Raw genomic sequence first — 16,859 nt, 5'->3', positions numbered from 1 at the left:
GGGTAGGGGAGTGGGGGGTGGGTATGGGGGACTTTTGGGATAGCATTGGAAATGTAAATGAGGAAAATACCTAATAAAAAATTTAAAAAAATACAGATAGGGCAGTGAAGATACAACAACCAAACCTTGGTTGGATTCTTGTTCTGTGCCTTATTTCTATCAGCTTCATTACAGATAGAAGTATAGTTTATTCCCAGAGGTTCAAATGAAGAGGGTTTGAATTAGATCAGCAACAATGAGAGACAGTTTCTGTTCTTAGGAATCTGTGAGAAGAGAACATTGCTGGAGCTCACACTGAGAACAGCTGACTGCTCAGACAAACACTATTGGGGCATTGATCTATTGACACAGACATTACAATTAAGTGGGGGAAAATAGAGGAAAGAAATATTCTACTCATCTTTTGCCTACACATCTAATTGAGACTGGTCCTAAAATCTAATACATTGATGATTTGCACTTATTAGTCTAGGAACTTATAATTCAGATAGCAAGACAAAATATTAGGAGAAAGATTTGAGAGATCTCTGCTTTGTGGTTCAATGTACAAAAACTTAAGAAATCATCATTACATCTGAAGTATTACACCAAACAAGCAGAAAGGGAACAATTCTTGCATCTGTCAGAGAACTGAGAACAAAGGGAAATTTTTGCTCCAAACTGGAGAGATAGGAGGGCATAATTATCAGAATTTAGCAGAATAACTATCCATGAGAAGAAAGTCTCATACAAAAATTTGTGATACTTAATAAAACCTAATTTGCAACTGTCAGTTGGGTCATTGAAGGCTCAATAGGTCAAGTCTAGAGTTAGAAGCCCAGGGGAGCATGGAAATGAAAACTTACAATTCCTGAGTCCGTGAAGCCATATCCATTTATCAAAACATATATGAGAGAAAGATACTCCGCATTTGCTGCAGGAAAACAGGGAAAGTAGCCATTTGAAATATTTATAAACATTCTATTCTTAACAAATTTCACTTTCAAAAGAAATTACTGGGCTGTAACTTGTTGGACAAGTGACAAAACCTTTAAGTCCTTCTTTCCTCTAGTGTTTGTCACATGTAAATTGGAAGGGATTGGTCATAGTTGGGGAACGAACCCTTGAAATTGAGGTTGTTAACAGAAATTTCCAAAACTGAAAGCAAAAAAATAAGAGACTGACATAGAAAAGCAGAATGCCTAATACCTAAAGAATAGCTGTGTATGTGGAACATACACTGGAATGCCAGAAGAAAAAAAGACATGAGCAGACATACTACTTTTCAAAGAATCTGGGAACAGGGTATGGGCAAATTAAGAATAAATAGAATAATTAACTATTTAATTTTATTTCTTGGGAGAAAACTACTGAAGTAAGATTAGGTTTTTTATGATTAGTAAAATTTACGATCAGAAAAATATCCGTTAAATTTATTTGCTGTATTTCATGATAGTAAAGAAATGGAATGAAAAGGATAATGGATGGAACTGATTTAATAGTGAAAAACTCAACATCATATCTTCTTCCACATATCCTTAGTTCATCAGCAAATTATAAATTCTGGAGGTCACGATATTAGCAAATTATCTTTGTGTATTTCATGCTAATGAACATTATGGCAAAGTTGGCACTAGATAAACATAAATTATAAAATAAGTTGAGAAAAATAGAATTATAATAAACTTATGTATGAACTAGAGTCATAATTTGGGGTTAGTAAATTCTGTGTCTGAAGTACCTTTATCTTCCTGGATTCTAGGCAAAAGACTGAAACCCTTTTTATTTCTCCCACTTCACTGTGAACTAAGTCTGTTTTAAAACATATTTTAAAACATATTTGTTTATTTTTAAATAAGGAATACGGCTCCTCTGGGAGTTATAAAATCAAGAAAGGCCCCCAGGCTACATTCTAAATGGGAAACAATTTAATCTAAATTGAAAAAAATCAACAGGCATATTAAAGTTGATTATTATGAATATTTTGTCTGCATCTATTATTAGATTGTAACATCAAAAGTTACTCTTGAACTCAAAAAGTACTGTTGCTTTTTTTTTTTGAACTACTACTATTTCTTCTTTTCATTGATAATTAGAAGAAGGGAAGAAGAATTTTTTTGTTTGTTTTTTCTAGTGTACTTTTATCGATATATTGATTTTACTCCATACTTTCCATACCAAGGGATTTGAACAACACCTTTGCAAGATTGGGTTTTTTGTTGTTATTATGTTTTTTTTTGTTTGTTTGTTTTCCTAATTTATATTGGTCTCATTGCATTGTCTTTAGGATAACGCCAGTGCTCTTTGCTTAATTATTTAGACATTTCCCTATAGTGAATACCTCCTCTAAAGCACCATATTAGCCCAGTCATGCCTGTATTATTATATAAAATTAAAGTGAGTGCTAGACATTGCAAAATGGAGAAAAGTGAATATATTAGAAAATTTATCATTCATTTTACTATGAAGTTGACTTGTAATAATATTTCACAGCCATGTTTGTGATTGTTAATTCAATTTTTTATTTACAGTGAGGTTATTTATGACTTGCATTTATCTAACTAAATTATGTTTTTTAATATTTATGACCATATTTATTTTTTCTGACCTACTTAAAATAATACTCTCATTATAGAAAGATACAAACGTTAAGATAAGGCATAAATCAAACGTAGCATTCCACATATTCTCCTTTTGTAGATTTAACATTTAGCTAAATGGAGTTTTAATAATACATTAGTAACACACTGAATGTTTGAGACAAATTGTTATGGGCTAGCTCTATTATTAGCATATTTCTTTGGTATCTGTGACAGTAATGGTGATGCTGATTTCTAATTCTTTAAGCATATTTGTTTATGCCATTAGATTCCCTCTCTTCTCTTGAAAAGCTTGGCTCTCACAGAACATTATATTGACTATGTTACAAATTACATTCTGTAGTTTGACTTGAGGCTGAAATAACCTTTTATTTTTTAAATTTCTGCTAGGATATTCATTGCCTGGGTTTGACAAAATAAACCATGGTACCAAGGTTCAACTCATATCTGCATAGAACATTAACACATCAACTAATTACACTAGGGGTTTGGGCTTCGGCTCCTGATGGAAAGATTTTACAAATCTACGCAAACTCAAATGGAGAGGGGGCAGAGGCAGGGTCATAAGGTCAACATTTCTATGCTTAGAAACATGAGATAGAACAATTTCAGCTCCAGTCTCTTGCACTTCTTTCTGTGGTTTTGTGTGTGTTTGTGTGTGTTTTGTCGGTGTGTGCACGTCTGTGTGTCTGTGTATATACACCTGTCTCTTTTTTTGTCAGTGTTTTTCTATTTGTCTGTCTTCCTGTGGAAACTGTTCTGTTTATTCCATATAGTTTGGAGCATTTGTCTGGTTTTAATTTATAAGTTTTCTCAAAGTTACTAAATGTAGTGCCATTTTATAATGGGCAATTATTTACTCTTAAATCAACATAAATCAAGAAATCAACTTCTTTCTTAAATTCAAAGGTAATTTTCAATTTCACAGTTTCTCAACCATATCAAATTTATACCTTAACAATATAGCCTTATGTTTCATTTTCTCTTCTTCTTCTCCAAGCAAGTTTTTTTTTAAACAGGTGAAAGTTTATTTGTTTGTTTATTTATTTACTTATGGCCTTCTTATATGGAAAAGTTACTTTATAAAAATTGTGTTCATATGACAGGAAAGAATATGGCATGCTGAAAAAAAAAACCTTTGACATTACCATTTTCTTAACAGATTTGTAGTGTTTTCACATTTCATTTTTAGGTTTTCCTTTTTTCTTTAAAATAATCCAGTGTCTATATTCATTTCATCTATAGTCTATGGTTCTGTTCTGCAATCGTGTGATATTTAGGTTGTTGTGTAGAATTCAGGTCAAGTGGATGAGAAAAGAAGGGAGATTTCCTCCATTGGATATATTTGAGAAAAAGTAACAGGATGATGAGATTTCTGGTGATGGAGCAACATGAAAACGGCCACCATGAACATCTGATGTCTATTTCATGTGTTTGTGTATGGGAGATTGCTCACCACCATGCGTGCGTGTTGTATTGCATTTGCCTATAAAGCAGATAACTACTTAAATTAAATGATACTTCTGGTTTTACCTTGTGTGCCACTTTTACTTTCCTTGTTCAGTGACCTATCACATTATTAGTAACGAGAATGAAGATTACGTAATTTCAGTCATGACATGCAGAAAGAAGAAATGAAAATGCTTAAAAGACCACATTTGATCACAAATATCACTGTGACTCACAAATTAACAAAACTCTCAGGCTTGAGCAATCAACCTTGCCAGGTGTTCTGAATCTAAATGTGTGGTATGACACATATATCGTGCATATACAAAAAAAAGAATTGTTCTCAAAGGACAAAACAGAGTTTTAAAGTGTTAGGGGTTTGGTGATGTCATTTATACCCTTTAAATAAAATTTGAGGCGTTGTTCATATAATTTTAAGATATGTTTTGAAATACTAATACTCATAAAATTACACATGAAATCATCTTATGTGTTCAGACTCTTAAAATTCAAGTACAGACCCACAGAGGTTTTCCTTGCTTATTAGATATTTCCCATGAACTCATTGGGATAGATCTTTGATAATTTTTGTTGTATACACAATCCCTAGAATGAATTCATGTTTAGCTTGCATTACCCAAAGCCCAACACTTTGGCATCATGTAACCAATTGCTTACTTAAAATTTGTACCTCCCTTCTCCCCAAGATCCATAACCAAATATAGCATGACAACCATAAGACTAGAAAAATCTTTGTGAGTTAGGATGGTCAACATTTCTTAGGTGCTACATGTAGATTCCTGATAGTAAAATCATGTTTTTTAAAATAAAAAAAAACTCTTTGAAAGAGACTGATCAGAAGTTAAAAACACAAGCCATGTAGTTGCAGGAAATATTTCAAAGTTATGTATCTGAAAAACAATTTTTAATCATAAGATGGCAATTAAACCAATAAAAATATGAGCCAAGAGTGACAGATAATGAAAAGATAATTCACAACAAAGGAAAATATGCTGAGAGAAATGGCAAGGTGAAAACTTGTTTGTATCATGAGTAATGAGAAAAAGACAAATTTAAATCACTATGATACAGTACCCCACATTTACTAGACAGGATAACATTAAAAAGACATCAAAGATGTGGGAAATAGGAAATCCTTACTACTGGCAGGGATGTAAAATGGTGCACACACCATGGAAAAGAGCTCGGCATTCTCTAAATGCTAAAAATTCATGTGCTGTGTCTTCCAGATGCATCATTCTTAAAGATAGTCACCAGATAAATGAAGGCATATGTCCACAGGCATGTGTATAAATGCTAGATCTTCATTTATAATGACTCAAATCTGGAAAAACAAAATACCTATTAATATGTAAACAACTGCATTCTTTATTTAACAGAGAATGCAGCTCTAAATAAAGATATGTTTTTGACACCTTCACTATGTGGATAAATCTTAAAATAATAATGCAGAATGAAATAAAAACTAGACCATAGAATTTTTATATTGTACTTGTTCATTTATATAAAATTCATCAAAATGAAAGTTAATTTATGATAGCTTGGGGTAGGACAATGGGTGACTGGAATAGAATTTGGATAAAGAATGGTATGAGGAAGGAATACAAACAGGCATGGGTGTGTTTCAGTGACGAAAGGGAATTTGCTATTTTATGATGTTGGGGAACAAGTCTTTTCCTCTATTAACTCTAATCAAACTATACACTATAGGGGAAATATGACAACTATATGTGTTCTACAAGAGTATACAAATAGAGATTATACAAGAGTAAACAAAAATCAATATCTGAATCTATCATCTATCTATCTATCTATCTATCTATCTATCTATCTATCTATCTATCAATCATCTATCTATCAAGACAAGGCTTTTCTGTGGAGTCCTGGCTGTCCTGGAACAGGCTGTCCTAGACCAGGTTGGCCTGCCAATTTAGAGGTCCACCTGCCTCTTCCACCACCATCCAGCTTGGTATTCAAATTTAAATCATTTTACTTTGTTCTGTCAGTCAAATGCAAAGCAAAATATTGTTTTGGATTATAAATATGGCAAGAAATAGCACTCTAATAAACTTTAATGTTTGTAAAATTTGTAACATTTAGGTTTTTAAAAAAAATTTTTCTCTTATATATTGCATCCTGACTGCAGTTTCCCCTCCTTCTTTCCCCACAGTCTCCCCCCTCCCCTATCTCCCATTTTCCCTAGATCCACCCTCTTTACCTCTCCTCAGAAAAGACCATCTACTGGGCATTGTAGAAGCAGAATCTGTGAGGGTGGTTCTAAGGAAGGCTACATCTGGCTGTTCTCTTAACCGTGAGATTGATTTTTAACAAAACCAATGAGCTTGTAGCAGAAACACACAGGTGCTATACACTATACTACAGTACACACACACACACACACACACACACACACAGAGAGAGAGAGAGAGAGAGAGAGAGAGAGAGAGAGAGAGAGAGAGACTTAGGAGATGTGTGTGTGTGTGTGTGTGTGTGTTGTATCTCCCAGGTAATGTTTGTTACAACAGCTATGTGTCTAAATTATGATTTGAGATTGTGGAAGAGGTGAAATTAAGGTGAAGATTATTGATGAAATGACAAAAAATGATGTTAGAGAAGGCTTTGCAAAACTGTGACAAGGTAAAGCCATTTTGGTTACAGTTTCTGTGGTTTTCATTCACATTAAGGCAGGAAGTGCATGATAAAATAATGTATGTATGCATGCACACATATATGCATACATATGTACATACATACATACATACATACATACAGTGTGTGTGTGTGTCTGTGTCTGTGTGCACCTTTTACCAACTGAGGTATAATGCTCACTCTTAACTAAACACAAATGACTAGTGATTCCAATATATGTGTGGCCTGAGGATGGTCATTAGGTTCTTCTGTCTCACTGTTGCTCCAGGTTTAAAGGAGATAGAACCATTATATATTACTATGTGGACAAATGTGATAATGGATTGCCCTTAGCCATCCTTTTGAGTAAGGTGAATGTACAGAAGAGTTTATTGGCTGATAACTAATTTTTACTGTGTCTATCTCATGACTACAGTTTTGGGTAATTTAATCTAAGTGTGCATAGCTGCTATCCTTGAGATAAATGCACATACTCACTTTTGAATATATTTATCTTGTTCTACATGATATTGTTATGAAAATGTCATGGCAGAAGTAACTGACTTAGGAGATGTTTTTATGCTATGAGAGGGAGATCATGCCATTAAAACTATCATAAATTACATTAATAGTAATTTTTTTTATTTTTTGGTTTTTCGAGACAGGGTCCTGGAACTCACTTTGTAGACCAGGCTGGCCTCGAACTCAGAAATCCACCTGCCTCTGTCTCCTGAGTGCTGGGATTAAAGGCATGCACCACCATACCCGGCCCATTAATAGTAATTTAATATTATAGAAAAGTTACTTGAAGAAAGTAAACTAATTATTGATCTTAAAATATTTTTATTGATTTTATGACTAACAGCAATAAAATAGACAATTGATTTACAAAAAGTACCGCTGTAAGCTCTATACCATACCTGTTTCTCTCTCTGTCTCTCTGTCTGTCTCTCTGTCTCTGTCTCTGTCTCTGTCTCTCTCTCTCTCTTCTCTCTCTCTCTTTCTTTCTTTCTCTTCCACCTTTTGGAGGCATGAAATGCCTAGTATTATTTTATCATGTGCTTCTTGCCACAATGCTAACTGAAACACTGAAATTATAACCAAAACCGTCTTTCCTCTCTTAAAATATTTTTGCTCTTAGATAATACCTCCTGGTAAATATCCTGTTGTTTCTCTTTATATACCATATCTTAAGAAGTTGTCTTCCAAGATAGAAGGTTTTAACCTCAGAGGAAAGTGCTACACAACAATATTTTCCTCTAACTCTGGATCTTCTTTCTTTGTTCTTGAATTTTAATTTGTGTACATTTGTGCATCTGTGTGCATGCATGTGTATGAATTTGCACATCTGTGCATGTGTGTGTTAGTTTCCATGTTGTGTCTTCCCCCTGCCCCCCCTTTTAAAGAAAGTCTTGCTTAGTCATCTTTTTAATTGGATTTTTAATTTATTTACATTTCAAATATCTATCTCTATCTCTATCTCTATCTCTATCTCTATCTCTATATCTATATCTATATCTATAGAGAGAGGGGGAGAGAGTGCTTCATTTCTTTAATAATCTGCCAACTTCTCTTGTTCAGGGCTGCTGCCATTTTGACTAGTCACCAGCCATGAGTGAGTTTCTTGCACTCTCTGTCCTCATGAGCTTTTAGTGTTGTCAGGTTCTGTGTGCAGATACAGCATGCTAAGAGGTGCAAATTGTCAGCCCTTGTTTCAGTTTGCCTCTGCCTAATGAAACACATGAACATATTTCCATATGTTTATCTACCACCTATCTTCATTGGTGACTCATCTTGTATACCTGTTGCTACTTAAAAAAAAAATCAGAGTACTCATTTTTGTACCACTCAACTTTTGATTCCTCACATATTTTAAATGATATTAGTCTATACTTTTGTAAATATTTTCTCCAAACTGTGGATTGGATTTTTATTCTCTTGATACTGTCTTTTGTCTATTTCCATTTCTTCTCTTCCTACCTAAAATATGTTTCCATTTTCAACTCCAGTCTTCTGATGACAGAACTCAGATCTAGTCAGTTTAATATCAGGTGTTTTATAGCTTGCAGGACTGAGAAACTAATTTGTACTGTGGAGGCTTTGTATGTGTATAAGCTGCACACATCATTGTTATAGTGGTTTTAGGATCTGTTTGTGTGTTCGAAGAAGATTATGGAATGAAAGCACAGAGTAATTTTTATTAAAAGATCTTTCTATTTCTAACTCTTGTGGATTCAGAAGTTGTGTGAGTTGAACAAAGTCCCATTGGTGTGTGCAATTTTCCATGCTGGCTGCCATTTTCTGCCTTGCACCACTGACTAGGTGTGCAACTAAGGACAATTTTAATGTGTGGCATCTGGGTGGACACCTGGAAACTGTGGCACTTTGAGCTAAGGTGTCATTAATGCTTAGAAAAAATTTGACATTAATGTTAATTATCCTCTTTAACTTGTTTCCACCACAAGTGCTCAGTCATCCTGCAACCAGATTATTGACCATTGCATATGTTTCTCTGTCACTTAGGCCAGACTAATTAAAATGCTGTTACAGGTGACACATATAATTTAAAACTGAGTTCTCTGTCACTTCGTTGAAGAGACTTTCAGTGTTATTCAAAACTATTATAAATATATTCATCTCATTTATTATTTGAAATGCCTTAAATTACCACTTAAAATGATTATATATAACATAGTTGGTACTACATGAAGTTTTTTTAAATATATATTTTAGATAAACTCTAAACTTCTTAAGGTTGAATCTATTGTTTTCTTTATTGTTCTTCAAGTATGTTTTAAATGAAATAGAATTACATCTCTCTCTCTTTCTCTCTCTCTCTCTTACACACACACACATACATACACACACACACACACACACACACACACACACACATACACACACGTTTTCACCCAATTCTATAATACTTGCTCATGAACTAGGACAGCAAAATGATCATTAATTTGACTGTTAGTTAATTTAGACTGCCTCTTCCAAACACAGAAATTAGCCTTTATATATATATATATATTAGTTTGGTTTATTAGTCTACAGTTTGTATTAATAGCAACTGGCCACCTAGAATCTGTTTTAATCAAACATTAAAGACATTCACTTGGCATTTTAACTAGCTGAAGGAGATTGAATAAGTAATTTGTCTCCTCTTGCATGTAAGAAAATATTCTTTTAGATAGTACTCCATATATTTAGCCATTGAAATAAAAACCATTTTAACTTCATAGGAGGAACCAAATCAGAATTTTTGAATTGTAATGGCATTTAAATTTCAACTCTCATTGCTAAGTCTACCTTAAGTTCAGTCAACTTGAAGTATCCATATTTTTGTATGTGTATGATGCACAACATATGTGTACATACTGTTGGTGTATATGCATATGTGTAGTCATGGAAGGTCAATGTCTTCTTTTATTTATGAGACAGCATTTCTCACTGGACCTGGAACTCACTACTTAGTCTGGGCTTGTACTGGGAAAGCCCCAGGATCCTTCTGTCTCTCTGTCCTCAGTCCTATGATGATGTGGATATGTGCAGCTATGATGATATCTGCAGCAATGATGATCTGTGTATCTATGGTGATGCATTCACCTATGTTGATGTGTGCATCTATGATGATGTGCACAGCTATAACTATGTGCGCACCTGATGATTGTGCAGCTATAATGTGTGCACAAATGATGATGTGTGCAGCTATGATGATGTGTGTACCCATGATCATGTGTTTACATATGATGAAGTGTGCACATCTATAATGATTGTGCAGCTATGATGATGTATGCAGGCCACACCTTTTATTTTAAGTGGAAACTGAGAGTACAAACACATGTATTCATGTTTACATTGCAAGCACTTTACTGAGGGAGCCAGCTCCTAAGCTCCAGTATTCATATTTGTAGACCTGATCACTTAATGCCAAGGGAAAATGCTGAGCAGATGTGCACAAACACCCTAATAGTATCTTTTTTTTGGAAGCTATTCTTTAAACTTTCCTTGACATTAGAACTTTCACTACATTTAAAAATACTATCAGTTTTCCAAGTCAATTTTTTATTTTAAAAGCTTCCTCACTTCAATTATGCTAGCTCCAACTTTTTGGCTCTTTTCTGTTCAAAACACATCTCACCATTTTTACAAGAACATGTTAGATTTTAAATATAAGAACATATGGGATGCTCATCAAGAGAGTTGTTCTCCATGAACTGAGTGGCCATAAACCCAGTACTATTTAGAAACACAATCAATTCACACTAATGCATGATAGCATCTAAATTAGAAACTTGCTGTGGAGAAGAAGAAAAAGTCAAGGCTTGCCTGGATTTTTCAGTGGCAGGGAACACAAAACACACAGGTTAGGATCTCTCTATGAAGGCTCAAAGTCAGCCTACTTTGTCAAAATTCAGAATAAATGCTTTGGTGAAAGATCAAGGATTCTTTCAGTAGAGGAGAACAGTTTTATGTTAGTAACCATTTCCATAGACCTCTAAACCAGAGGCAAATGCTCCAACATCTGATGTCATGCAAATCAGCTTTATGGAGATAGCATCATTGTGCATACCTGCCTCTTGATGTCTGCAGGACAGGCAGGCTGACTTTACTGTGCACAGCATCTGATGATACAAGCTGATGATACATCAGAAATGATCCTAGATATCAGTGGAAATTTATGATTGTTCAAAAAACTGTTTGTGAGGTTCCACACAACATATTAAACAGGTGTACATTTGATTATAGAGATAAATAGGTAAAATTATTCCAGAATGGTATGGTCGTTTACTATACGGTTGAGCAAGGAGGGAGAGGTACCATTTATGTGGTTGGCACCATCTCCTGGTCTGGATACAGAAGAAGGGGTAAGGGAGAAAGCCAACAAGTACCAGCATGCATCTCTCTCTGCTCTTGACTGCAAATGTTATATGAAGAGGGAGCTCCCACTCCTGCTCAGTCATTCCTTCCTTTGCTAGGTGTGTTTCTTCTGGAAACCAAGACCCACAAACCTTCCCTTCTCAACTCACTGTGTGATATTTTGTTACAGCAAGGAGTAAGTAACTATTATATTTAAGCCAAGCCTGCTTTCTTATGTAGAGTGAACAAGTTTTAACGGCTTTGCTAATTTTTATTCTTGTTGCTAAGCTTGGACCACTCACTTAATCGTGTACATTTTCAGTGTCATAAAATGTGTATCTCTACTGTGGAGCTCCGCTTCTCCTGCTCCCCACTTTCTGCCAGGGTTATTTCATTGCTAGAAATACTCACTGGCTGGGCATGCGGACACTCTTCTTGCAATGCTGTCTGCGCTCCACATCCAGCTATTTCATCTATATCTCCATTTACAGGCAGTTCGATTCCCTCCACTCTTTGCACAGTGTGGTAAAGAGTCTATCATCCTGCAGGTATTTTACTTCCTGCCATGAAGCTCAGATGAGCTCAACTGAAAATTCATGCCATGTTTCTTCTTAAACTCAGCTGAAGAAATAGTGTGTTCTTGGACAGGAGCAGCAACAACTTACCTGATAGATAAGGGCCTTAAGGCTTATATAACTCCATGGTCCAGTGGCAGGCTAATTAAATTGTGATTTGGGGATGAAATGCATATATTTGTATTTTCACTCAGGTATGCAAGAAAATTCCATGGAGGATTATCTACCAGTAGTAACTTGATAACAGATAAATTATTTTACAGAAAATATAGCTCTAGTACTGGGAGGTAAGAAGACAGCATAGCTATATGTTTTGTTGTCTGTGTGCAAATAACATAGTTTCAAAATACCAGTAGAGTAACAGGGAAAGAATGGTGTTTGACCCTTGTTTGTCTGTTCTTTATACAATGGCTTGTGAACTGAAAAGCCAGAACAGTGTCTTTATTCTCTGAAAACTTCTATCTTCCAGTCACTCACAGCGAGTATACCCAGGAAGCAGACATTTGAGTTATGTGGTAAGGGCACTGGTGTTATGTAACTAAAATATGGTGACTGGAGTAGGGTGTAAAGTGAGAAATGATTTACTAATTCTAATATGCTGCTCTCAGCTGCCTATCCTTCATATATGATCAGGTGACATCGTTTAACTTAAGTGGTCTTCAAAATACAAGTTGTTTTATGCTAGTTACCTTATACTTCTCTGCACTCATAAGGAAGAGCAAAGGTGGGATGTGGCTTTTTTTTTTCTTTCTCATGTTAGTTAGCTTTTTGGTGACTTCATGAATGTATACCATGCATTCTTGTCACCCTCTCTTCACAACTTTCTTGTCTCCTATCCTATTAATCTTCCCTTTTTCCTACCTAGACCTTTCCCACTTTTGATATTGTTTTATGAGTTATTCATTTTAACATGAGCTACACGTATGAGCATTTGATTGTGGTGATCTAATTGATACTGGTGTGGATATCTATGGGTACACAACTGAAGGAAATGACTTTCACTTTAGATGAATATATCTGTATGCGATAGCTCTCTTGTACCCACCCCTATCTGATGATGGGTCTATTCTTACATAGACTTAGCACTATCAGCAGCAGCTTATCTCAGTCCATGGCTGCAATGGCTGGCAATCACCTAGAAATTAAAAAAAAAAATCACTGAGAGACATTTCCATTTGTCCTCAAGATGATCACCAAGTACATTGGTGACTACATCTTTAGTATTTTTGAATGTATGTCTGAAGACTTTATAACTAGTAGGCAACAATAGTCATGGCTTAGCACAGTTGGTAAAGATTTCCACAGGAGAAAATGTGTTTGTGATATATATCTATATAAATTATATGATTATATATTATATATGATTATATATGATTATATATAATATATACTCATACACACACACATATAATCATTGGAAACTTGTGGTGGTCTTCTTTGTGAGTCAGGGGTTGAGTGGTTAATAGGTACTAAAGTATAATTCACAAAACAAATGAGGTTCTAGTCTCAAAACCCCTTAACAGGCATGTCAAGAAATAATTTTCCAACAAAATATTCTCCTGTTGTAAGTGTATGCAGTTCAATGAGTTTTAAAATATGGAATGCACAGCATGCATGTATGTCATGGTTAAGCAGGACCATGCTATTCTTAACAAAATTGTTTCAGTTTTCATTCCAGTACTTGCTGCCAAGTCCAGCACTCCTAGCATTTTGAGTTTTGGCAGGAAAATGCTTCTAATGTTTTCCAGCAACCTAGAAGGTAAGCTACCTTAGCACTCATTTTTAAGACAGTTATAATGAATGCAGAGTATGCATATATTCAATTTGGAAACTTTCACGGCAATACCCAGATATAAATATCTGGATTTAATTAAGATATACTGAGTATTTACATTAGTTTTAGGATGTCATTGTTTCCTCTGGTTTCTAAGCAACAGCATGATGTTCAGAATGTTTAGTGGTTTGACTAAGTGAATGTGGCTAATTAATTCTGTACCTAAAATTTTGTCTTGTATATTTTGACTCATATCACATTGGGTTAGAATTGTCTCTCTATAAAGATGCTTTACAACAAAATTCTGCAGTATTTTAAGCTATCATACAAGACCATTCTAAAATTTTATATGTGTCATTTTATTTGGTCTTTATAAGAACACTGCATGCTACATGCTGTTATTATCAGTAGGATACAGATTTGAAATAGAGATAAAATTGGTCTAGCCATCCCAACCAAGTCAAAAATGAGAGATAGTCTAGTTGGGATACTGGTTCCAGAGTCCACTACTGTGTTTACTTCATATCAACTTTCTTAATATTTTCTTCCCACCAAGGAAAGTGACCAATATTGGGGTACTTGGTTGAAACTTCTTCTGGAAAAAAATATAAATTATATATTCAACTCTCTGGGTAGACTTTTCAACTTGTGTGTGATGAATCACATTTAAATTTTATATCTTTTCCATGTAAAGGTATTTGATACAAATTAGACTTGAAATTCTTTATATACTAATTAAGTGTGATGTTTAAGAAAACATGGAACACTATTAGGAAGAAAACTTAGCAGGCAGAGTGCTTGGAGTAAAAGCCATAGACCTGAGCTTAAGTATCCACACCCTTTTTAATGACTGAACATTGGTAATCCCAGTGCTCCTGAGGGGACAAGAAGCAGACACGGGAAAAACATGGACTATCATGAGTCAGCAAGATTGACACAGATAACAGACAATGAGAGCCTGTCTCAAGGAAGGTGACTTAAATATGACCATAGTGCATAGATAACACATACCTTAGCAGCAAAATACAAAGTAATTAAGCTGGAACTGATCCAGAAACCTCCTCCACAATTGCTAGCTTTCATAGTGTTAAAAAGTGCTTTGTAGACTATGGGCAGAGAAAAAGCATCAAAATTTACCCAACTATGAACCTTGATAACTATATTCCACCCTAGGAAGCAGGATGATCCAGTGGTGTATCAGTTATGGACACAACCAACTATTCTCTGGCTTTCAGGCTCACTCTATAGAAGCAAGTTCTTGCTTGGTACTGTAAACCTGGAGAAAAGCTTATGGGTATGGATATTGAAGAACCAAAGTAGTATTGTCTGTTTTGAGGGATTATTCCTGAACTTTAGATAAATGTGTAGGGGAATTTTAATCCAGAAACATGGCTGTTGTGACAAAGGATCACATGAAAAGATGCTCTAGGTTTATGTGATCCAGCTGGAATGCAGACACACTTTGGATTACAATATGATCTGGCTGGAATTCAGATGCACAGGTAGTACACATTTTTAATTCCTAACAATAACGTTAAAAATAGTTTGCAGAAGGAAGTAGTCATGTTTAAAAGTTATATCTAGTTGAGGGATAGCAAAGTTACAAATCAGAGAAAGATGTGACAGAATGAATCTGAGAGGGTACGCCCAACACTCATGAGAATAGATAGGAGCATCACAGAGTGAATCAAGACTGGAGGGCAATTCAGTGAGTGCTGTTTAGTTGAGTTCAGGCAGTCTAGTGGAGTTCAGTTGAGATTAGTTCAGTGCAGTGCTGGGCAGTTGAATTGAATGCAGTTGAGTTCCATTGTCCCATTCATTTTGTACAATTCAGGTCAGCAGAGGCAGCTGAAGCCAGAAGATCAGAAAAAGTTGCCAAAGTTTGTTTGATGCCAAGCAGAGTGACAGAGTGAGAAGCCAACAGAAGCCAGTTTGAATCAGTCAGCTTGGAGAAGAATTTGAGCTAGAACAGCTGAGTTGAGCCAACCAGCCTGATATCAGAACCACCTAGACAGGATGAGCTTATTCAGCAGTACATCTCCAAGATGACAGTCACATCTGGTGAATAAATGTTACTTTTAGATAAACTGACATAACATCAGCATCAAACTGCTTTTAAAATATTTGTGCATATATTTATAAAGCTCTACAGACACAGCTTCTATTTTATTAATAATTTTATTTGTCTACATTTCAAATAATATTCCTCTTCCCAGTTACACCTCTACCAACCATCCTACCCCATTCCCCCTTTTCCCTCTCCCCTTTGCCACTATGGGGGTGCTTCTCCATCCATTCACCCATTCCTTCCTCATCTCGCTAGCATCCCCCCTATACTAGAGGATCAAGCCTCCCTCCCTTCCCATTAAGGTCAGATAAAGCCATCCTCTGCTACTTATGAATCTGGAGTCCTGGATCACTCCATATATACTCTTTGCTTGGTGGTTTAGTCCCTGGGAGTTCTTGGTGGTCTAGTTATTTGATATTGTTCTTCTTGTGGGGTTGCAATCCCCTTGAGCTCCTTGCATCCTTCTAGCAATCCCATTGGGTTCCCCAGGCTCAGCCTTATGGTTGGCAGTAAGTATCTGCATCTGTATTGGTCCAGTGCTGGTAGAACCTTTCAGGGAACAGCTATATCAGGCTCCTGCCAGCAAACACATCTTGGCATCAGCAATAGTGTGGGGTTTGGTGTCTGTAGATAGGATGGATCCTAAGGTTGGGTGATCTCTGAATGACCTTTCCTTCAGTCTTTGTTCAATTTTTTATTCCTGTCTTTCCTTTGGTGTGGAAAGCCGCTCCCACATTCGCCATTACAAGATGGCACATGAGCTGGGTGTTTGAACAAGTAAAAAGGCTTACTGCACATGTCTCTGGATAGTCCCTGTCCGCGAGGACATACATCCGTTAAGTACGTTATCTTGTCCGTTTGGAAATGGCCCTGTGAGGATGCGCCACGTCAGAGGCGGGACAAAA

The sequence above is a fragment of the Mus caroli genome, chromosome 5 (genome assembly GCF_900094665.2).
Source record: "Mus caroli chromosome 5, CAROLI_EIJ_v1.1, whole genome shotgun sequence".
Lineage (NCBI taxonomy): Eukaryota > Metazoa > Chordata > Mammalia > Rodentia > Muridae > Mus > Mus caroli.
The sequence above is the reverse complement of the archived record's forward strand: the minus strand, read 5'-3'. Positions refer to the sequence as shown.